The sequence below is a fragment of the Nasonia vitripennis genome, chromosome 2 (assembly GCF_009193385.2).
Source record: "Nasonia vitripennis strain AsymCx chromosome 2, Nvit_psr_1.1, whole genome shotgun sequence".
Taxonomy (NCBI): domain Eukaryota; kingdom Metazoa; phylum Arthropoda; class Insecta; order Hymenoptera; family Pteromalidae; genus Nasonia; species Nasonia vitripennis.
This window is the reverse complement of record NC_045758.1, coordinates 26,300,349-26,324,074: the sequence shown is the minus strand read 5'-3', so window position 1 is coordinate 26,324,074 and position 23,726 is coordinate 26,300,349. Positions and strand designations below refer to the sequence as shown.

Genomic DNA, 23,726 nt, shown 5'->3' with positions numbered 1-23,726 from the left:
CTTGCGTCTGTTCTTGTGAAGACGATGGAAAAGAGGCTGCTGATAGGTGCTTCTGGGACCAGGGAATTACCTGGGCATTGTTGCCGCTCTAGATCGATCGGCGACGGCTTCTGCTCGAGTTTTGTATGTACCCGCTCGTTGTGCTGATGACCAAGCTTTATTCGATTACCGCGGACTTCTTTTATACACTCTCTCCGGCGGTGCTGAGTAACTTTTTAATTGCTCGGCCGCTGTTCACCGTAACTTTGCGCGTAATTGTATATCGAGGACGACGACGTCGGCGATGGCAACGGATTCCTGCGAGAGTCCGTCAGGCTGTGCTGACTTATTAATTTTTCGAACAATGCGTTGGGTCCGGAAAATTAGTTAGAAATAATAAGCGCTGTGTATTTCGTTTGTTCACGCGTACAATGAAGTATCGGAAAAGCCATAACGACGCTCATGGTCGTAAATTGAAAAGCAGCGGCACATCGTTATTCGTCGTCGCGAGCGAACTTTGTTTTATAGCTCAGTGTGTTCTAGCGCGATCTAATTACGTTCCACTGGTCGCCACTGCGGTCGCACGACGTGTATACGTATACACAAGTCGAATGACATTAGCGAGTTGGCGGAGCGGGGGAGAAAAAGTTGCCGGTAACGACGTCGAGTTTTTAAGCATTAACGCCCTAAACTGACCTGTTTCCGACTGGCTAATAACAGTGCGCATGTTTATACGTCGAGCAGCCCAAAGTGTGTAACGAGTGCTCTCACCCATTGAAACGAGTCCACTTTTAGCAAGTCGGCTCGATAAGCTGAATAATTTAAAGCGAGGAAAACGCGATAGCGCCGTTAGCTATTGATTATCCTAAGCTCTTTAAATTCACCTAACTGAACGTAACGGCGTTTCGTTTCAACTTACCTCGGAATCGATCATAAATCTACTGATAAAAATCTCGCTACTCATCATACGGGCTTCTCGAGACCCGCCGGTAAAAAGCGTATCTCGCCTACACCTTTGACATTCAAGCCGACGGCGTGAAAAAGGCAGCGCAGTATTAGCGTGTAGGCTGTTGGTACGGCGGTGCAGTTTGAAAAGCGAGCGTAACTTATCGAGTTGAGCAAGCCCTTCTCTCCTTTGAACTCTCGAGATTCCCGTTGGCGCACAAGTGACAGCGGGCGCACTTTCACTTCAAGATACTTGCCGTCGGTCGTCGACTATTAGAGTCAACTGCTGCTGCTGCTCGTCGCGCGTTTCCGAGATTTGATCTTCTCTCGCGGGAGAAAAAAAAACAATCTGCACGACCCTCTCCCTAATCTGGTCTAATTGAGTATCGCGACTCAGCTTGATTTATAGATCATGGGGGCGTCGATTAATCTCGCGCGAGCCCCGCGTCGCAGTTTGCGATTTTCGTAATTTAGCGCCGGGCCCCCGCATCGATCGGTCAAAGTGAAATGCAAAACATTTTCATGGCCAAGAGTCGAGAGCGGGAGAAGCTAGGTATTCTCTCTTATTGAATTCTTCCCCGACCCGCTTGGGCGCGCGAAGCCCTTTTGCTTTCGTATTCCGGGCTCTGCCCCTTCGCGCTATAGAATTCTACAAATGAGCCTGTATACACACGAACAAGCGCACGAGGACGCCTAGATACGATTTATATTGTTCAACCCTTCCGCTATCGGCACCGGAGCTCCTCGAGCCCCGAGCACCGGCCCCCGATATATATGGGCATTGGTCACGGTATACGGGCGCCGATCGATATCTTTATTACGCGAGAAGCGCGTGTTTTCTCTCTCTCTCTCTCTCTCTCTCTCTCTCTCTCTTTCTCCCTTCTTTTCCTTCCTCTTGTTGCTGCTTCCACCTCTGCTTCTTTATGAAATTTCACGCTTCACTAGTCCTTGGCCGGAGAAAGAGAGGGAGGAAGAGGGGGAAGCGAGAGCGAGCGTGCCCTTTAAATTCAACAATGACTTTAAGCTAACTTGGCCAGGCTGGTGCAGTTTAAAAGGTGTGTGTGCAACTAAAATTTAATTAGAGCTCGGGCTAGAGCAATTTAAATGTAAGGGCGGCCGAGGTGGCGGCTAGCCGCGCTCGCTTTTCTTTTAGCTCTTGCTTTTTTTTTAACTATCAAACATTATTTCTTCTTTGCGGCTAGTTCATTCGCGGGTTAGAGAGGGGGGCTTTAATTAAAGCGCGCGAGAAAAATTATGCGCGTGAATAGTGTGCAGCCGATTATAAATAGTTTTAATAACGGCAAAACGAAGTGTACAAGTTTACTGCGCCGAGCCTCGTGAGCGCGATCGAAACATCTATTAATATTAAGGTTATTAATAACCGTTGGGGATTTGTAATTACGAAGGGGTCGCTGTAACGAAATCGATAGCCTGCTTAGGAGAACGTGTGTGGGTCGTGGTGGTGATTCGTCGCTCAGCGAGTAATGAAAGCGACTGCTCCCAATTAGACGATTGACCCTTCGAAGGACGAATACTAGTAGTACAAGCTTACGTTATATCGGTCATATACAAACGTCCCTAATTAAAACGTTTGTAATTTATTCCTTGCGCTGATATATTCAATATGGAACTAATTGTTTTCGTTTCTTGTTTGTTCTAGAATTATCAACTATCCATCGTGCAAGCGTTCACCGGTTCAGCGCGTTTCGTTGTAACGAGGTAAGATGCACACTCATGAATGCAATATCTATATACATATTCCACGTCATGTAAAAACAACTTCGCAAGTAGCATAGAAAGCCAACCCTACAAACGGCAGTCGAAGAAACTTGGACGCTAACGTCATTGAAATGCATAAAACTTTACAGTTGCAAACGTCGACTCGGCCCAGAACAACCCAGTTCGATATCGTCGCAAACCCATACAAACAATGTTCGCCCCATTTAGTACGATCGTCCGGCAGTCGTCGACGGTATCGTACGTACCGCCATCTCAACTATATACCGAAGCATAAAAGCTCTTACTCCTCTCCCTACTGCGATTGTACACCTGCAGAAAAAGCAGACCAGTGGCAGAAGTGCATCGCGCGAGTAGGCAAAAAGAGGAGGACAAGAGAGCGAGCGAGCGACTAGAGAGGCGCTTATTAAAATGCGTTCTAGAGGTCACTGGCTGCGGCTAGTATATCGCGTTCGCTTTCGCCGTCGAGCTACGTGCTAGAGAAGACGTTATGAATATTAAGAAGCGACGGTGGTGGCAGAGGCATCAGCGGCGCATGGAGGACGGATACGCTGCGCGAAATTGATTCTCGTAAAACGACAAAGTCCTCGTCGTGACAGGGGCTCGGGCTCGCTCTCTCTCGCTCCTGCTCTGTCCCTTTTCCTCTTTGCTCTCGTGGATGCGCCTCACGTACCGTTTTGGCTGCTGCTGCACGGAACAAAACGTTTTAGCTCGATTCATTGCTGCACCTGCAATTTGATTCTCCGCCTTTATAAATAATTAATGCCGCTTGGCTTCTCCCTCTACCACTGCTATCGCTGCAGGGATGAATGTGCGGGGGGGGAGGGGAGCTGGTTATATACTGGGAGGGACGGAGTAATGGAACGTAAATGGTTTATTGCAATAATATTCTCCGTGGCTGCAGTGCATGGTGTATCGCTGCTGCGGCTTTCGCGCTGTTTAACGGGTTTAATCGCTTTATTGTATTCCGCGGATCTCTGTTTGTCGTCGTTCTTGTTTTCCGGAATGCCAATTGCTTCGGCGGCGCTTCCTCGAGGATGTTTGCGCATAAGTTATTTCGAATTGGCCGTATCAGCTCTGAAAGATTTACGAAGTCACTGCAGGTATGACTTGCACTATTTTAGTGCGCCAGCGTCATCTCGAGAAATATTTTTTCAAGACGAGATAAGATCGGAGCAAAGCTATTTTGAAAACCGTCCTGGCGTTAACAACTGTGTCATACGAATTCCATTACATCTTGGAACTGTTATAAAAGATCTCGCTCTCTCACGACTCGCTGCGCTCTTTGACGACTTTTCTAAAAATATTAGTCCCGTACTCTTGACAAAAAAAGAATCTTCTTTTCATTTAATTTTTAAAACGGGACAGGATCACGTAATTGTATGATTTGATCTTTACGAACAAACAGCTGTGCGAGATGAAATCAAAGGAGCTTCGCCAGCGCTATTAAAAATTCTTAATCAGCTAAAGTTGATTTAAAAATTGAAACTTCCGCTGACCGTGCTCGCAGTTAGTAGCTGAATTCTTCGGGAAAAAGGCGAGCCGACGAGAAAGCCGAACAGTGCAATTTGCGCGACTTCGATGACATTGTATGAGCGCGCATGCTCGCCGAAACTCGGAAGAGACGAAGGTCCAAGGATTTTCCAAGTGCAAGTTTCGATGACACAACAACGACAAAGAGGAGGAGGTGGAAAAACAAAGGCCTCGATGCAACGGACAATTTCGCTCTCCGGCTATAGAGTTCGATGAGTGTGGAAAAAGGACGAAATTGCAGCGACGCACTCTGCTGGTGCCTTTTTGTTGGAACGCCGACTTTGAAAACTCGCAGACTGGTTAATCGTCGGCCTAATAATATGAGACATTTAATATTGTGTGCAACTTCTTGCTATACCAGCTGAATTCACCTCAAGGTTGTGCCGCGGAACACGAGTTAGCCCTTCGATTATTTCGCACGCACTGAATAATTTGTGAGCTGTGTAATTGTGATGAGCTGCCGTAGTTTTTAAAGTTGAGGCATCGAGAGCCCTAGTTCTCATATTGATTGCGCGAGTGCACTTGATACGAGCGAGTTGTTGCAAACTCGGACTCTCGTAGAAGTAGACTGTTTACTGCTCGGGATTCGCTCGAATTTGTGCCGAATAACGTAAAAATGTCGTCTCTTGAAACTTGCCGAGCAGCGAAGGCTCTCTCCGCATTTTTCACTCGCGCAAAACGAGTATAGGAGGAAGAATTTTTGCGAAGTTATGCAAAATCTCGAAACTTTCCCTCCTATTCGAACGTCAAAATTGCGCGAATAAAAATCCCCCGCTGTCGTATAAATGACGATTCCCCGCGTCGAATCTCGCTCAGCCCCGCTCTGTACAGCTTCATAGAGCGAATCCTCCGATATCCATAACAGAGCGCGCGATACTCCTTTGTAAGCGCAGACAAAGCGGGCACGAAAAAAAAGGAGACACACACAGAGCGAGAAAAGGAAACTGTGAGCATTGTCGGCTCGACACAGTGCGCGATTGATTCCGCTCGAAATCCCGGTATAACATTAGCATTCCCCCGTGTCGACTGGCGCGCTCTCTCGCGACTCGCGCGATCGTTAGAGAAATTCGAGTGGCACTTTCGACAAGTGCCAATTAAACGGGAGAAGACGGGCGAAAACGTTCGAGCTTGTTGCGCGAAGTGCGCGTGTAATATACGTATACGTATACACACGCGTGCGGGTGTATAACGGCGGCGCACACTCGGAATATCGACCTTCCACTTTTCATCTTTTTCAGGCGAGCCTCGCGCGCATTATGCAAAATCAGCTTTTGTGGAAAGGCTGCGCTCTCGGATCATTTTCGAATTACGCATCACCTTTCCTCGCACAGTGTACCACGGGGCAAAGGAAGACGCGGGCGCCGGCGCGCCGAGGGAGGGTTTATTCTTAACAAGGCCATTGATGCCTTTGCCCTCAAAAGATGTACGAGGGCTTTATTTAAATTCGAGGCGCATTCAATTATTGCGCCTAATGGCTGCAGATGTAGTTTAATGTATTCTCTATCGCGCGCCGGCAAGACCTTCTCTTCTCCTCTCGTCTCTCTCTCTCTCTCTCTTTCTCTGTGCGTATACATTTCTTTGGCTATATTTCAGAGTCACTTGTGGCTGGAGTGGATTCTGCTTTGTGCGCCTCTAATTGCGCCTTATTGTTTTTAATGAAGCCATTGGGCGTCTCGGAGTAAATAAGCAATTTCTCCGCGCCCGCGGGACTCGTTTTGAATATATTGTTACGGATGTAACAATGCGACGAGATGTAATAATAAAAGTGTCACTTTTTACCGAGCTCGCGACTCGATTCAACAATCCGGCCGCCGGTATATGTCGGCTAATTATAGACGCTCGTGCGTGCGGGAGAGTGTGTGGCTCGCGGCAGCCGCACCGCAGTTTGCTCAAATATTATGACACAAAGCTGGCACGCCGCTCTCGGCCTTATCAGCGTTCGCTCTCTCTCTCTCTCTCTCTCTCTCTCTCTCTCTCTCTCTCTCTCTCTCTCTCTCTCGGCCTGTTCGACTGTTATTTATCGCGTAGTTTCCACTTTATCATTAGCCTGTGTATCATCGGCCTCTGCACTCGAGGTTCTCGCCTCCTTTTTTCCCTTCATACATACTCGTAATAATAATAATCGAAGGTTCGAAGTGCGCCGAGATCGAGACCGCGGCTAACGAGCGTGTAACGTATAATGATGCGCGTAGCCGCGAAGTGGACAGTCATTTTTCGAGGGAATTCCGAGGAGGCAGAGCAAAAAACGGCTGGCTACTTTTCCGCCGCGAGTAGGCTTGCCAGAACTATTATTAGCCATCAGTGGTGAGAATAATGCGAATCTCGGAAATTATCGCGATACTCGCGTACAAAGTAAGAGTGTAATAAACGCGAGTGAGTATATACGTAAAATTAGAAACACAAGTCGCGGGCAATTACGAGTGACGTCGTCGCGCGTCTAAATATAGCGATGCGGATCTCGCTAATCGCGAGAGTATCGTCACGATTAAAAAAAGTGGCCTGTTAATTTCGCCTAGCACATACTCGGTGTATACGTCATTATCTCTTGCTCTAACAATGCTCGTTAAGTCTAATTTCATCGCGCCTTATCGTCGAGAGCACAGCTGTTTAAAATCAAACAGCAGCATCGATGCGAAAGAGAAGCCGAAGTTCGAGGTGGAAAAATCGCGCAACTTTTCGCAAAAACCCCGCACACGGTGTCGGAACACACAGCGAGAGCCCCGTCGCAGGGGGTAGAGAGGGAGGGATGTGCCGCGACGGTGGTGGGGGCGGCGCGCTCGCGACGGCGCCCTGACGTACACACAGAGAAGAGAGAGAAAGAGAGAGAGAGCGAGTCCGACGCTCCCGCGCGGCCGCGACGCCGTCAGTCGACGACAAGCCGTCGCGCCGTGCCGTGTGCCTGTGTCGTGCGCTCGCACTCGCAACCGCGGGAGAGTTTCGTTCTTGTGCCGGGATCACGATGATCGTCGTCGCGAGGATTGTGTGTGCCTTCTCTACGTAGAGAGGGAGAGAGTTTCGTTGTATTCGACGCAGACTGCTGCAGTGTGTTGTTGAAGAGGAGCTTGCGAACGCGCATTACAGGTGACAGTACACGTTGTTGTTCGCATCGGAGGTGAGAGTTCGAAAAGTGCGAGCAACGAAGTCTCCGAGCTGCTGAAGGATACCACACTGTACACATGCCCTCGCGGTAGGTAGTCTGCTATCTTGTTATGAGCACGCACACGAGACACTGGAGAAGAGTAAGGAGAAATGAAAAACGTCGCCAGCCGTGCTCCGGTACATTTTCGCGGGCAAGCAGGCCGAGGCCAGCTCGAGTTGTCTCTACTTTCTTGCGTTTGTTTGTTCATCGACCGGCCGCTTATTTATTTACACTCATATTGCCAAGAGCCAGCACTTGGCCGGCCAACCTTCGCACACTGACACACATGATGCCGAATTGAATTCGTCTCCTTCTCTCGGCGCGAAGCGAGGCTCATACACCATCCTACGATTCAGCTTGTATAATTCCCGCGCTCATGAGTTATGTAACTCGCGAGCGGGCGCATCATCTTCGTTAAAGTTGTTCTCGCGGAGATTTCCACCCTCGCCGGTGAAGAGTTCGCACTGCCTGCCGCACATAAATTAAGAGCTTTCGAGCGAGCGCCACGGCGAAGTTTATAAGGAGCGCCGCGCGGCAGAACTGCGCTCGGCACGCCGCGAGAGTAAATTTCATCAAGTTGCAGTAGCTATACGCCGTACGCGAGTGTGCTCGCAAGCGCTCGTGTCCGATTAACTTTTAACGAGCGTGCGAGCGCTCGTTGTGATAACACGGGGTAAACAATAAGCGGGGAAAAATCGCTCCTCGCCCGTCCGACCTGTGCGCTCGCGAGTAAGATTGAGAAACTGCTCGCGGCGGTATATGTGTGTGTGTGTGTGTGTGTAGTGTATAATTCCGGCAGCGGCGCGGAAAAAAGAGCAGCGCAGGAGACGCGAAATAGAATTTCCAGCGCGTACAAGCGAGACAGGGAATACGGATAGGCGTGTGCCTCTATACAGAGCGCGGCAACGTGTTTGCATAGCTGCTGGGCACGTGGTTCTCGCGCGCGCGCGCGCACACACACACACACACACACGCACACACACACACACAGAGACTCGCTCGAGACGTCGTCGATATACCGAATCATCGTGTGACACAATGTCGTACTCGGTAAATTATAGGAGCCTCGGTGAGAGTATTTGTGACGGTATTTTTTTCCTCCTCCGCTCATTGTGCGTCGCTCGCTGCAGGTGGAAGGAGTTTCTTCATTCTCATGCTAATCGAGCGCTGCGTTGTGCGCCTTGAGTTTTCGGATATGTTTTTGCTCGACTTGTTGGAGCATGTACTCGGTTTTTAACCACGACCGGGACAAACAAAGCCGTTCGATCATAGAGGGAAATAATGCCTTTTGGCGAGCTTCCATCCGAGAGAGCAACGTCGAAAAGCTCGGCGCAACTCGTTTTCCTTTTTAATTGAAAGGAAGAGCGGATGGTCAAAGTATAGCAGTATAGGTTCGAGGGCAAAAACGCCCATCAAAAACGTTTGATCTCGCGAAAACAATGGTAAATCCGGGCAAAGGAAGAGATTATTTTGTCGCTGTTTAAACGCGAGCTTGCGTGTGTCAAAAGCTGTTTACGGCCGTACCGGCGTATGCTCTGCGCTCCTTGCGCTCGTTTTTCGCTCGGATAAGCGCTGTACAGGGCCAAAGAGTCGCTTTTTCTCTCGCTCGCTCTCGCTTCTGCAGCTGGGGGCATTATGTGCGTCGCGCGAGCGCGCTTTTGGGCTCTTTAAAAAGGACGAGACTCGCGTCCGCGACACAAAAAGTGCGCCGCATAATTATTATGTAAATAGAGCCCGCGAGTCGAGAGAGAGAGAGAGAGAGAGAGAGAGAGAGAGAGAGAGAGGGGGGGGGAGGGAGAGTCAATGGACCGGGACAGAGAGGAGCTTTTCGCGCAAAGGATCGTGTGACCTACCTGCTAATATCCCGGGCTGGCTTTTTATATTCATCGCATTCAGCTTATTCATGCCATTTACGGGTTTGCCGTTGCTTGTTGCAACTCACTACACCGTTGCTGCTGCAGCGCGATATGGGCATAATTTATGTTTGCCTATCGCTCCTCCTCTATTCTCTGCTCCGCCGCGTTTTATTTTTTCATCGACGTTTATCGGTGGTTTCGCTGTGTAATTAGTCGACGGCGCTTTTTACGGCCGGGTTAATTGTTCATTGCGGGGGGGGGGGGGGATTTAATCGAGATGCGTTCGATGCATACAATGCCAGCAGAACGCCAAGCGAGCGCCGCTGCAGTTGCCTTTATTGGTATTGTTTATTTTTACGGCGCCGAAATTAGTGTTGTGCTAAAAATAATGCCGACCGTTACTGTCTCGTTTCCGCTGCGCTTTAAAAAAAGAAAGAGCGAACTTGGTCTTGTACGCCGGCTTAATCGAATTTTCCAATTAATCGCATCGATCCGCTATATAGCGTGAGTGTGATTGGAAACAAGTGTACAAAGCGGAGCTATAAAACGAACTTGCAGATATAATAAGCAAGTAGTAGTGTATATCGCGTTTCAGAGTACATACGTTTAATATTTGAACGGTTTTTGACGTTTCCAATTTTGCGCGATATTCGTTCGTTAAAATTTATTCAATCGACACATCTGACGTGGCAGTATTGATACTGACCAAATATGTCGGCTCATCATCGCTAGAAACACACACAGCGAGGCGAAAGTCTCCGGCATAGTCGTGTAATTTAATGAATAACGGGAATGATTTTCCGCGCGAGGTTAACTAGAGTTTAATAGTGCAGCCCTCCGCGAAAGCTGCGAGTGTAAACTCTCGCTGTGGCTGGCTCCGTTAACTGGCAAAAACCTAGTTTGGACCTTGTTTAGATTGGTAGAAAACGCGCCAAGGGATGAGAGCGAGAGCGAGAGAGAGAGAGAGAGAGAGAGAGAGAGAGAGAGAGCTCGGCGAGGCTCGTAAATTGCTTAATTAGCTTTTCGCTTTTCCTAGTTCGCCGCTAGACGGATTCTCGCCGTCTGTGCGCGGGCGTAACTATGATCATCCGGCCTTTCTCTCCCTCTCTAGCACACACGCTGCATCGGAGAGTTGAGACGAGAGTTGGCCTAACGACTGGCTGACGCATACTGTCGGACACTCTGCCATGTCGTTGCTGCCGCTGTACTCTTGTTTGCTTCTTGTTGTTTACAGCCTGCCCGAGACTGCGTTGCGCCGCCGCGCGTTATACTCGAAGGTATATAATAAAGTTACGAAAAATTGCTCGTCATACAAGCATCCTCGCAGCATGTATTGTTTTTTCATAATTCAATCCTCCGCGAGTTTCTTCATTACTCTAATAACCTGCAATCACACGTCGCGGGTATAGGTGCATAATGACAACTCCCTCTCGGCGAATCTTTTTGCCTCCTCCTTTTTTCCTCCGCAAGGTGTAATCAAGCGTTAATGAGACAAGCCGCGCACGGCTCCAAGCGAGTTAATTCTTCATCGGTGTATCCCTGGCACACAGCAGCGTGCGGCTCCCCACAGCTTTTTACACGCTCCATTCAGCGCGCAAACTCCTGCCCTACCTTAAAGACACATCAACTCCAGCGTGTAATTACGCTCTCGCCGCCACTGCCGTCGCACTCGTGCACTTAATGATTATGCGTGCTCGCGCGAAGCGGACAGTAGCCACATATACACTCGCGCTTATTCTTGTCTCGAAATTCAGCCGACTCCGCGAGCATTGTTTAGCGCTGGCTTTTCTTCTCTCCTCCGCACAACGGAGCGGCTGCAGTTGTGCGGCCATATCAAGGGCGTTAAAAACGAGTTAGAGACGCGATAAGAGAGCCGCGTGAGTGTGTATAAAAAGGAGTGATAAGAACGGATCGTTCGGCTGTGCTGCTAATTGAATTAGTATCCGTATTGAAGAACTTTTTTAAAAATGCTCGAAGTGGAGAACTTTTCAATTTTCTTCGGAGGAAATACTCCCGTATGAATGAATCCGCGCGAGTAAGGAGGTGGAGAGCGCGATGGAAAGGAAATTTGGAAAATGCTCGTAATACACGCGGGATTTCGCGAGGCGTGAATTCCGACAATGGCGCAACAGCCGTCGCCGACGCCGCTGCGCAATCGATGAATTTTTCCGTGAAGAGGTCGTATTATGGGCGCCGATAGCGCGCATACACTCAAAAGCGGATATACGCCGCCCTTGTACATTCCCGTTATGCAAAAGGAGGGGAAACTTCTGCTGAAAGCAAAAATGTATTATTTTTAGAAAAATGTTCCCCTTTAATTCGAGGAAAAATCTCCTTCCTATACACTCTACATGGATTTTAGTTATCCGATCAAAAACGAACCAACGCTCGCAGCAATTTTCGCGAAATACACAACTCTCAGTCTGAGCGAAGAACGCGCTCCGGGAAATATTTCAGAGCCGTAAACTGATTTCGCCGAGCGCTCGCGCAATTTTTTTCCCTTCATCTCGCTGCGAAACAGCGTTTCAGCCTCGTCCGGTTTATACGCGCTTTTCGACGAATCCTCGTCAATCACTCGATCGTCGAACTCGCGCTGGTGCAGTTGAAAAAAAAATTCAGTCAGAGAGAGAAGCCTGGCGCCGAACGGAAAGAAAGCGGAGGCGAACGCTTCCGGATGATAATGCGTCGGAGAGTTACGCGGAAAAGGGTGTGGAGTGAGGACGCGTCTACGGCGGAACGTACAAATTTCATTAGGCGAACTCTCGGGCTTTCGAAATCGACGAACCGCCATTATTTTTATCGCGTTTTCATGCGACCTTTGCTCGCTTTTTCTCTAGTTTATTCGCGAAAGCGAATCTCAACTAAAGACGCCGGTAATCCCGGCCGATGAAAACTGCACGAAGCAATTAGCTTTCGCGGCGCAAAAACAGAGCCGTCACAGCAGGCGCCAGGAATCCCGAGGATGAGAGCTAATTCATAAATGCGTAACGAACTGTCGCCTGGGATGTGCGCGCGAGGCGCTAGCCTCGTTATGACTAACAAGGGATAACGACACGTGGTCACGTGTGTGTGTCTGCGCGTCTCCGGTGCTATAACGTCGCGTGCGCACGACCCCCGCACGCTTGCATATACATACTCCGGAATCGCGCCACTTATTTTCCTCCAGAGTCCCGTTTGTTTTCCTCCCCGAGCGCACTTTCTCTCTCGCCCTCCCGCGAGTCGTCTTCTGACTGTTTTTCTTCTCTTCTGCCACTTTCATCGCGCTGTTTGGCCCTCGAACCCGTCGATTATAATTACTCGCGATGACTCATCGATGTCGCTCGAGGGGTTCTCGCGGATGATACTTCTCTCTCTTGCTTTCACAGTGTGCATGTAAATAGCCGCAATTTACACGAGCGGCGGCGGCTGTCGTCGAAAAAATCAATGCCAGTCGTATTGCCGCTACGCACGCTACATAGTCGGGCCGCGGAGACAAGGAAATAATAGTACGAGAAATAAGAAGCCCTCCTCTGTAAATTTCGCTCGCAGTCGCACCACGTATATATAACGCGACAGCTTTATCGAGGGGCAGCTCGGCGGGGCCAGATCGTGTGCGCGCGTAGTGGTAATCGCGAGACACCCGGTGGCGGATCGCGCGGAAACCATCCAGCACGGCTCGCGACTTTCCGGTCCGTGTGTGCAGTTGCGAGTCTGTGTGCACCCTAGACTCGGAGCCCTCGTCGTCGCAGTAGTAGGCGCTGCTGCTGCAATATAGACGAGCTTCTCTCGCATAAATACTATAGTCGTTTTTCACTGTGTACACTGGCGTGCGAGAGCTTATTCGGAGCAATCCAAAGCTCGCTCCCGTCGCGTATTATCTTGATGTATTTTCATTAGCGAGTTTCGCGAGTTCGCGCTGGAGAATCAAGAGCACTTTCCCGAGCGGTGTGTGAACGCCGTTGATTTTTTTCCTACACGTGGATCAAGACACGACGCGCGAAATTTCCGAGATACAATCGTACACAGAAACGAGCCAACCGTCGTTTTTTATCAGAGCGCCGGAGCGAGCGCGAGCTTCCATAACTCCCGGCCGGATAAATCAGGCGACGAATGCTGGGAGAGAGAGGGGGAGAGAGGGAGAGGTGTTTTACGACACGCGACACTCCGTGTGCTCAGCACTAAATTGCGCGCATGCAACGGGTTGCGCAGGCCTTACGTGCACAGTCTCTTTCGTCCGCACTTCTTTATTGCCCTCGAGCGCGAGTCGTCGAGTGTATAATATTATACGCGTCGCGGGCGCACAAGTCAAACGTACTAAACGCGCGCGCGACTTTTTTACTCTTGTTCGCTGCAGTTGTGCAATTTTTAAAATTTCTGCATAATTCGCGCGGATACTTGAAAGTCTCTTCGATATTTGAAAAAGTCCGCCGAGAAGATTGCGCCCCCTCTAATACCCCTGATAAAAGCATTCTTCCCCCTCCAGTCGGTCACAGGCGCGGAGAGTATAAAAGTCGCGCGTAAAAACTGTTTAAAAGCCGGCTCTCCATTTGATAAGTAATAAGTACTCCGGCCGAGAGTTAAAGCCGACTGCAAGCAGCACGCGGAGAGAGAGGAAGAGCTGTGTATAGTCTCTCTACATTTAAGAAGAGTTAAAATATCGATAGGATGGCTCTGCGTGCAAGCAGCACTTCGCTCGCTCGGCGCTTTTCTCTTAATCCGCTTTAGTCGCGCGAGCGCTTAATCTCTTACGCAGCTGCATGAAATATTTAGCGTGTATAGCTGGGCTAGAAACTCGAAAGCCGCCACCAACTCGAGATAGAGATACAAGCCGAACACATGTTCGCCTCTCTCTCTCTCTCTCTCTCTCTTTCTCTCTCTCTCTCTCTCTCTCTCTCTCTCTCTCTCTCTCTCTCTCTCTCTCTCTCTCTCTCTCTCTCTGGATACGCGTAATCCATAGTAGGTACTGCGCCTCGTCGGGCGAGAAGACCCGCAAGCTCCTCTCCGCGATCGGGTTGGGGTATGAATTTAAGGGCCGGCGTGTTTGAACCGCCGAGTTGCGCTGCGGATTCACCCACTTTTCGCTTCTTTCCACGCGAGATGGGGGAGTTTCCAAGTTCGGGGAGGTCGCTAATTAAAAATTTAAGCTCGCAGAGTGCTCACCGAGAGGGAGATTTTAATAGGTTCGAAATCAAGGAAGAATCGAATTTTAAAGCACTCGCCGCGTTTTCAAACCCGCTCGAGACGGCTCTTTAAATCTGAAAAGTCGACAACCTCCAGCTGCACACGTATCAAAGTCGAAGCGCGTTTTTTCTGTGCGTATATTTCTCTCGTATAGTTCAAAAGTCGCCGGAGATGCGGAGCAGGCAAAAAAAAAATTGCTACGACTCCATTATTCAGCGATCGAAGTGCGCGGGAAGTTGCAAAAAAAGAGCACAGTCTAATAATATTACAGGTGGCGCGCGAGCGAGTTTTTTAAGTAAGATTAGTCGCGACGACCGGAATTAAGCTATCTGCGCGCCGCTGAGCAAAAAGGAATGAAGAAAAAGTAGAAATCGATAGGTCGAATGTGAAATAGAAGGTGAGAGAGCGGAAACGCGCTCGAGCTGAGAAATCGCTGGAAAAAAGAAGGGGAGAAACGAGAAGCCCGGACGAGAGGGTGGCGGCGCGGGCGGCAGCGAACGGCGAAAGAAGAATGGAATGACGCAATAATTACCGACCAACGAGACTCGTTAAAGTTTTCTAGCGCAAGCTCACTGGAAATCAGACCCTCTATACGTCCGCCTGCTGGAATCCGAGCTATAATTATCGCACATACCTCTATACCTATGCTATATACTCTCCTTTACGGACGCCTGCACTTCTTATTATTATCGTTCGTTTCTCTCGCCTAATGTTTTGACAACAATAGACGCGTTCCTTCGCGCGCTGAAAGTTCGACAGCGTCCTTCAAATACTTTATTCGAACGGCTCGCTGATTATAAATGTTGTACACGATGTAGTATTGATTTTATTGCGGACTGGATATTACGTGAAATGTGTCGCGGCCTGCGCGAGTTTAGGGACAGCTATCAGCTCGCATTGTGTCCGCGATAATAAAGAGAAATTCTAATTTCGAACGAAGCGAGCGAAGGCAAAGCCGGCATTGCGCGCGATTGTTTTCGTGGCTATAACATCGCACATCGAATTAACATATCAGGGCGACTTTTTGTTGTTATTTCTCATCTCGCGCGTCAAGTTTGCATTTCTTTCTCCAACTTCGAAATCCATAAAAAAGTTTTCCCTCTTCTCGCGGCGTCGGAATCCATTTCTGAAGATTTCCACCGGCGGCGGATACACAGTGCACGCGCGAGTGCATTTACTTTGAACAACTAGGCGAACAGTCATTCGAGCTTTTTTTCCGCCTCTTTACCTCTTCAATCTCTAGTATACACAGACACATGCACGATATATTCGAAAAATTATCATGTCTCATCACACACGACTCGTTCCACTTAGCCGCGAGACCATAAATCATCGCGAGAGATGCGAACCTCGAAAAAATCAGCGACTCGCGCGCGCGCGTGCACGACGACGCATCACACACGCCATCGAGCTTTAGCGTTTCTCTCGCTTTTGGAAGTCGTCGGCGCGTTATTCAGATGAGCCGTCGGCGGCGCATAATGTGATGCATCGAGCCGGGGCCCGAGTAGCGCTGGTAATAGTAGTAGTAGTAGTGAAAGCTCGACGGCGCCAGACTAAACTACTAGCATCTCTCTCTCTCTCTCTCTCTCTCTCTCTCTCTCTCTCTCTCTCTCTCTCACACACACACACACTCTCGCATTGTATATTATTACGCAATTGCCGAGTTTACAACTCTCGACTGCGCGAGTTTATTTGCTCGGGCGTGATTCGCAGCCGACGAGCTTTTTTGATGTCTAGTCGAGCTCGATGGGGAGCTGTAAAATCGCTCTCGCTCTCTTTCTCTGTTGTTTCAGCGCGTGGATGAAAGGCTCTTGTTGCGTCGTCGCGCTGTTTTTGATCTCCGGAATATTATACGCGATACTTTAATTGAGCGGAAGACCGGACTGTTCTTCCCACTCTCGAATGGTATATAACGAGATTCTCGGAAAGTTCGTAGCCCCGCCGGCTTAATCCATTTCACTCTGTCTCGGGGCGGCACTGCATTCTTCATAACCTCGTCAAAACATTATAAGACGACGACGGTGGTGGCGGCGGCACAGTTAAACCCGGCGAGCTGCGCGCAATCACTTCAACTCTCGCTCTTGCCCCTTCGAACCGATTCTATAAATTTCTGCGGAAAAGTTCGCAATAAATACTTTACTCCTCGCGGCCGCGGCTAACTTTGTTGTTTAAACGAAAGCTGATTTGATGCAGCGCGCTCGAGGTAAAAAGGCCGCGGGAAATAAGAAAATGCGAGTCAACAGGAAAGACGAGAGGACGTCGTCGCCGCGCGGAGAAAGAGTAAAAAGTCCTCGCTCTCGAGGCTCGAGCTATGTACTATGTATATAGAGAGCTGGCGTAAGGAAGAGAGAGAGAGAGAGAGAGAGAGAGAGAGAGAGAGAGAGAGAGAGAGAGGGAGGGAGAGAGAGGGAGGGAGAGTGAATGGAGCCGAGAGATGAGAATAAGAGGAGTAAGAAACGGGGTCCGGGAGAGAGCAACTGTTGAGAAACTAACAAGAGGGATCGAAGGGAAGACGCTAGAGAGTAGAGAGAGAGAGAGAGAGAGAGAGAGAGAGAGAGAGAGAGAGAGAGACACACGCACAAAGCAAAGAGAGACGATTAAGGGAGAAGAAAGGAGCCTCGCGGAAGGATCGCCGACGCCGGAGAGGGAAAGTGAGAGAGGGTGAGCGCGCGAGACGCTATTACTTTTACGCCGCGCGCACCGGCGTAACGAAGGTTATTACTGCAGCCTGCGCGAAGGAGGAAGCCTTCGATCGATATGCACCTATATAACTCGCTCCCGCCTGCTATACCTGCCATTATCGCTCGAACCGTGTGTCATCGTGTGCCTGCAACGCGGGGACAGTTTTCCGTGAACGCGCACGCGTGTGCTACCGTCGATGCAACCGATTAAACGATGACGAATGGCTCGTATTCGTGTTCGTTAATAACGCAGATACTAAACTTGGAAAAAACGGACGCAGCTTTAATTCAATCCGTACCCAGCGGTAGATAAATTCCCGAGGCCGCGTATCGGCATAATAATGCATCGCGGATAACAATCGATAAGACCCGCTGAATTATTTATCAATCCCCGCAACACTCGATAATCTAAACAACGGTCTCTCGAGGCATAACCAGCGAGCCTGCTGAGGAGGAGGGGAAAAAAGTGAAAGCAGAGGGGGCAGAGTCGTCGATATGAAATTCCAAGCTGCCCTTCCACAGCCCGACGAATCTCCGCGGCGAAAAGTACAAAGGTCACGCACGAGCCGTAGGCGGCGCGTTTGCTCTTGGAAATTCATCGCGCGACGTCGTCGACGAAGATGAATTTCGGCTGACGAGACAGCAACGCCGACACAGTCTCTCTCGGCGTGAAATTATCCGGCCGTCGCTATACTTTTTTTTCCAGCCGCCGCGGAATTTTAATGCCGCCTCTCGTTCTCTTCCAATCTACCCCCGGCGGATTTTCATTTTCGAAATGCGCGCGAGTCCTTTATCTCCGCAGCCGCCGCCGCCGCCTTCCAATTTCTTTCAATTTCGTAGATAGCGATGGGGGTAATCCCGGAAAATTGCGTTATTAAATACGAGCCCATTAAAGCGTATAATAAAATCCTCTTATACGATAATGGCCCGACGAGAGAGTATCTTTAATCGCGACGAGAGAATTCCGCCGAAGCGCCGTCCCTAATCTCATCCGCCTAAACATCTGGCGGCGGAGGTTTTTCCCCCGAAACTCAAAACTCAAAGCAGCGCCGAATGAGATGTAAACATGCAGATATACCCGGCCACGCCACCCTCGGCTGAACATAAATTTTTCGCTCCGCAGCCATTAGACTCTTGGGCAATATACATCGAAAGGGTTGTGAGATTAAAAGCGACGAGTGTAGGGCGTGTGTCTCACAGCCGAATAAAGTGTGTGCGCGCAGAGGGGCGTACTATACGCGGCGCGGACTCATCCTCGCGCGACACATACAGACAGCAGACAGTAGACAGAGAAGTAGGGGCGGCTTATCTCCATGGGCGGATTGTATGGCCGGGTAGATTATCGCCGCGGCGACTCGACACCATTATTGGCATACGCCTACACAGCTCTCGCGCGCTATCTCTTTCGTCTCCGGGGCTGCTCCGCCGCTGCTGGCTCTCCCCATTAGCGCCGGCGGCCCGAGCGATATGCAATTTGGAAATTAACTGATGCGTGTAACGCGATAAGTTTCGCATTACGCCGGCCGTCTACTCGCTCTGTGTACCCGGCCTGTACACAGCCAGCCGACTTGAAATTATTAGAAGCTTCTTACGTTTCCACTGAATCTGCCATTATCGCGCTCAGTGGGTACATTCGGCTTCTGAGCGTTCTTGCGCACGCCCGGAAATTAATCGCCGCTCTCATCCGGGCTACGTCGGCTTATTTCATTATACAGGCGATCGTCCTGCTGCAGAAATTGGGTCGTACGGCCGATTTTTCCACGCACTCTCGAGCTAGCTGCACACAGGTGCTCATCCGAGCGCGAGAGAAAGGGGAGGATTGAGCAAACGGCAGCAGGACAGGCTAGATTGCCGTGAAGTTAGCTAGTTAACTCTCGACTCGAAACAACGGCCGGCAAGTTAACGCTCGCGCGCGCGCGAGAGAGAGAGAAGTTGGCGCCGCAGTTGGCACCGCCTCCGTCCGCCTTTCCCATGTACGTCTCCCTCTGTGACGCGGGAGGAGTTCGGTCATCCTAACTATTTCATTGTTTCATAATTGACGCATTTGCGGTGTATATCTGCATGCTCTCTCTTCTTTCGGGCAGGCGGTTGTGCGTGACGAGATTATAGTCGTGCGACTTGTAAATTCAATGGAGCTCCGTAATTTCCCAACGTTCTTACGTCTCGACCGCGAAGCAACACGATAAACGTTTTCGCGCGAAGAGTACGCTCACCTGCGGCCATCAAAAGACGCGTTCAAACAACCGAGTCGCGAGAGGCGCGAAAACGCATTAGCGAATTAGAGTTTGCCAGCCAGCCGTGTGCAGCAGCAGCTCCTCGAGTAATCAGCATAATGCATGCGGCGGCTTGGCGGTTTCGCGCTCGCTTTTGTAACCGGATCCGCTTCTCGGCGGGATGGCTGTGGCTGTATGTATGTACCCGCGAGGCATCGCTGCTTCTCGATTAATAACTAATGTCGACTTCCGCGACTCGGCGGGCTAGTTAGAGTTTCGCCGCGGCAACTTCCCGCCGAAGAACTGACGTCTTGACGTGTATCGAGATGCCGCAGCCGCTGATGTTCAACCCGTCGCGGTTTACCTCAGACTTTATAATACTCGCGCGCGAGAGGGGATAGCATCGGGTTATAGCGTCGATTCCGTACACTGACACGACAATTTCATACCGTACACGCCGTCGAGCGCACGTTTCCCTATTGTGGATCTTCATTTCGAGGAGCATGATGTAGTCTCGGTCGAATTCGGATTTGAATGCATTGGCCGGACCCGCGACGCCGGATGGGATTCGGGATTATTGAGCTTGAAATTACACCGATGCAGTCCATCTTCGGCCCGCGTCTCTCGAATATATCGTTACGCAGGGACTGAAAATGCAATCAACAAGTATACGCCGAGCTTCCCGAAAAGTCGCGCGGCAATAAACAGACGCGGTAGAAATTAATAAAGCACATCCGCTCGGCTTTTCCGAAAAAGCTCGACTCTGCACGGCTCACTCGAGGCTGCCGCTCGTTCTTGCGTAAATCGAACGACAACATTTTCAATATCATCACTCGACGCTTTGGTAATCAGTTATCATGCGTGGGCGGCCGGCTGTCAGCGCGCGCGCACGAACGAAATGTCAACCTCTCGCTGAGTGATTTCACGGCTGCGCGCTATACTCTCTCTCTCTCTCTCTCTCTCTCTCTCTCTCTCTCTCTCTCTCTCTCTCTCTCTCTCTCGGTTTGCCGTTCCACTCTTCGCTCGCGCATACGTATGTGTGTGTGTGTCGGTGTGCGTTGAGGGCTGTCGGTCGAAAAATACTTTGTGTGCACGTCCGATGAGCGATGAGTGCATAAGCGCTTCGACGCCTCGCGTACTCGCTCCGTTATATACTCAGACTTTGCGCTACTTGAAAAATAACGAATTTATCGCTCGTTATGTCTCGCTCCACTTTGCCGCGGGGGCTCGTCCCCCATGCGTTCTTTTTTTTTTATTTTCGTAGCCGCTTTTAATTGCTGCGTCTGCGAAATCGCGTATGCGTTTTTCGTGTGCGTATTTTTCGTAAAGGGATTCTTTGCGCACTCGATGCTCACGATTGAAAGTCTCGCGGACAAACGAGTAAACAAGAGGCTCTAAAAAAAATAAACTTGGCAATTTTTCAGCTACGCGTCGGGTGGTAAAAACAAAGGACGTAGAGAAAAGGAAAGAAAGTATAAGCGAGCGGCGCGTAGAGAAAGGAAAGAGGAAAGCTCGCTCTCATACTGGCGCTTGTAAATGCGATTCCTTCGTTCTCTTTGTTTACCTCGTAGAACATCTCCGCGAGAGAGACTTTCTATCGGAGAGAGGAAGGGAGAGAGCCGACAATTTCCATCGCGGTCTGGCTTTCCTCGCGCCTGCAGCGAGGAAAGCCAGACTCAGCGAAAATTCAGGCGTGAAACGAGAAAAGTGCGAAAGTAGCATCGAAGGGTTCGCGCACGAATCCCCGAATCTCTCCTCTCGCGCACCTGCCGTCAGGGGAGAAGCAGGGAAAAACCGGCGTCGTCGCTAGCGACTGTGCATGTATAGGAGGAAGGACGCTGTACCGTAGCCTCGTTAAAACTTTTTCGAGGAACAATTTCGCCGCACACACTCAAACTCGAGAGGCTACGAGCTTGTAGTAGTAGGAGTCGTCGTAGCCGCGCTGCTGCTTTTTTTCGGCCCCGCCTTCGTCCCCGTTTTTGCTTATCAAGCAGCAGCGGAGAGAGTCCCGTCGTAATTTACGAGCCGGCTGAAGAAGAAGCTCGATGCAAGCGCGCGAGTTTAAAAACGAAAGGTCCGCGAGCGGGCGCTCCAATAAAAACAATCGCTCGTCGCTCCTCTTATACTTCCTACTCCGATACCGTGTGTATTTTGAGAATTGATCGCACGCTCGTCGGCACTTGATTAAATTAATCAATTATTTCAATCAGCAAACGTTTGCTTTAGCCGACAGTCGGCAAATGTTTATTTTAGTCATAAGCAGAAATGTTCTCCACCGCACTGTATAACCGTTATGCTTTTATTGGAACGGCCAACAATATTTACGGCAACATATTAGCCGTATAGCCCGTTGTTTTTCGTCGCCGCGCTGCTCGGAAATAGAGCGCGCGTCGCGTTTTTGTTTCCAGCCTGTTTGCAAACAAACGGCAGTTTATTTTTACGAAACTTCGCCAACTAGCTTTCTCAGCGCGTCCTCGCGGCCGCCGTGTAATACGCTCTTGTTCCGTCGCTCGCTCGCTCTCGGCGCGCGGCACTTGGCGACGAGATAAAAATTAATAAATAGCCTTCATTTCCCCGCGAATTCAAGTTGAATAATTCCGCGGCGGCGAGTTCCTCGTCAGCTCACTCTTACGCCCGGATTTCGAATAAAAAACTTTTTAATTTTTATTCATCGCGGAAGAAAGGAAGAGGCCGCCGCAAGCTTGCCGGCTGCGCACAAAAGAAATTCATTACAAGACCGCACACAATTAGAAATCCCTGAACTCAAACTTTCGTCCCACCAAGTTTATCTGACGGAGAAGATTCTTCCTTAATAAAAACTCTCTCTTTCTCTCCGCGCGCGCGTTTTAAGTACAACAGGCCGTGGTCGGTATATAGAGCGGAAAAAAGGGGTAGAAAAGGAAAATCCTAATCGCGAAATAACGGCCCAACTTTCTTGGTCATTCAATTCGTTCCCACGAGGCGACGAGGAGGAGGTAATTGCACGCATTGTGTCTCGAATAATTCCTTGTAAACGTCGAATTGGCAACTTCGCGTTGCGCGCCGCGCATGGTCCCGCGGGACAAAGAGCAGCGGCGGCGGCGCTCTTCCCTCGACGCCATCAAAATGTAAATCCGCCCGAGGACGACGCGCCTCTTCGGTTTCTCGATTAAACGAAAACGGGCCGTGGAAACAGAAGCAGCTCGTCATCGACGCCGTGCTTTGAATATTCCACGAGAGCTGCGCGAAATAAAAAGAAAAAAGCTGTAGCCTTCCTTTTTCCCCCCGACCTGTGTTATAATACGCGAAAGTTGCCGCGGAAGTATAGGAGTTGGCGAAAAATCGCACGCATGCATGCGCGTTAATCCTCCGTCCCGGCGGTCTTTCTCTTTTTCGCCGCGAGGAGCTTTTTGCCGCGTCAGCGCAGCCGCGGTATTGGATTTGTTCGAAAGTTTTCAAATTTAGCCGCGGCAATGCGCGGGCACTCGGGTGCATATAAGAAGCGCTGGCGTCACACACGTGGAAAAAGGTGTCTGGGCAGCTTTTTCTCCGCTGACGCTGATGTGTAGAGAAACCGCAGGTGTACCTGCATGTACACGTATCAAGCACTAGCGCACGCGCGAGTCGCTTCTACCACGTGGCGCTCGATGCGCGTGTATAAGAGCCTTTCTCGAGGGAATTGGCGCCGCTCGTCGCTTAAAAAGTTCGAGAGCTTTAGACTCGGAGAACAATAAATAAGAGCGGATTAACCGTGTCGATTAATGTCGAAGGAGAGCTGAGAAGAGCGGGAGGGAGAGGAGGCCTGGAAAGGGGCACTTAGCCCAATGGCTCGGCGCGAGGCTCTCGAGAACTCTCGAAAATGTCTTAAACGCCTCGCGTAACGATTCCGCCGCTCAGTGGAAGGCTTTAAGCCGAGAAGAGCGAGAGACTCGCATCGACGGCATTTGCCTGCGCGCTATACGCGCGTCCGCGAAAATCGGCTTCTTTGTTTCGTCGAGTCTCGGCTGCTTGACACGCTTCCTCCCGGGATTGTGTCGAGTGAGCTCGAGTGCGCTTAACGATTTCGAACGAACCGCCGCGATACACGCATCTTTTATATATACACACGCGCGCGCGCGTTCGCGTCGCTCCCCCTCGCTCATGTCGCTTTAATAAAGTCTCGATTATCCGTACGCGGTCGGTTGTATTCACGGAGAGAGCACTCGGATTCCCCGATAAACACGCTCATCGCGCCTTTGTGCCCTCGTACGGCTCCCGATACAAAGTGCATTAGGCAGCGGAGCGGAGCCGAGGAAAAATTTGCTTTTGTCGCGAGCGCGCGGGGATGATCGAGGAGCGGTCAGCTTTTCCTCTCCGGGGACGCGAGCGCGCGCCAACAATTGAGCAATCTCGCGATTGGAGATGCGCGCCCTGGCGACGGGGAGCCCCTTTAAGGCCTCTGTTTACCTTCCGCCGCTTTTCTCCGGCTCTCGAATCTCTCGAGGATTAAGCTGTGTGTAGCGCG

The 23,726-nt window shown here is 50.2% G+C and overlaps 1 protein-coding gene across 34 annotated transcripts in view; it reads left to right on the top strand.

The window, feature by feature from the left end:
- LOC100121536 (arrest) overlaps positions 1-23,726 on the top strand; it is a 296,681-nt gene that overhangs the window by 75,691 nt on the left and 197,264 nt on the right. For 20 of the 34 annotated variants that reach the window (XM_032596765.1, XM_032596764.1, XM_031924661.2 and 17 more), the window contains one exon: positions 2,585-2,643. The gene's annotated coding sequence lies outside the window, so the exon portion shown is untranslated. Of the gene's footprint in view, positions 1-2,584; positions 2,644-7,007; positions 7,382-23,726 lie in introns of those variants that run through there. The other 14 variants (XM_032596771.1, XM_032596770.1, XM_032596767.1 and 11 more) reach the window with 7 other exon arrangements.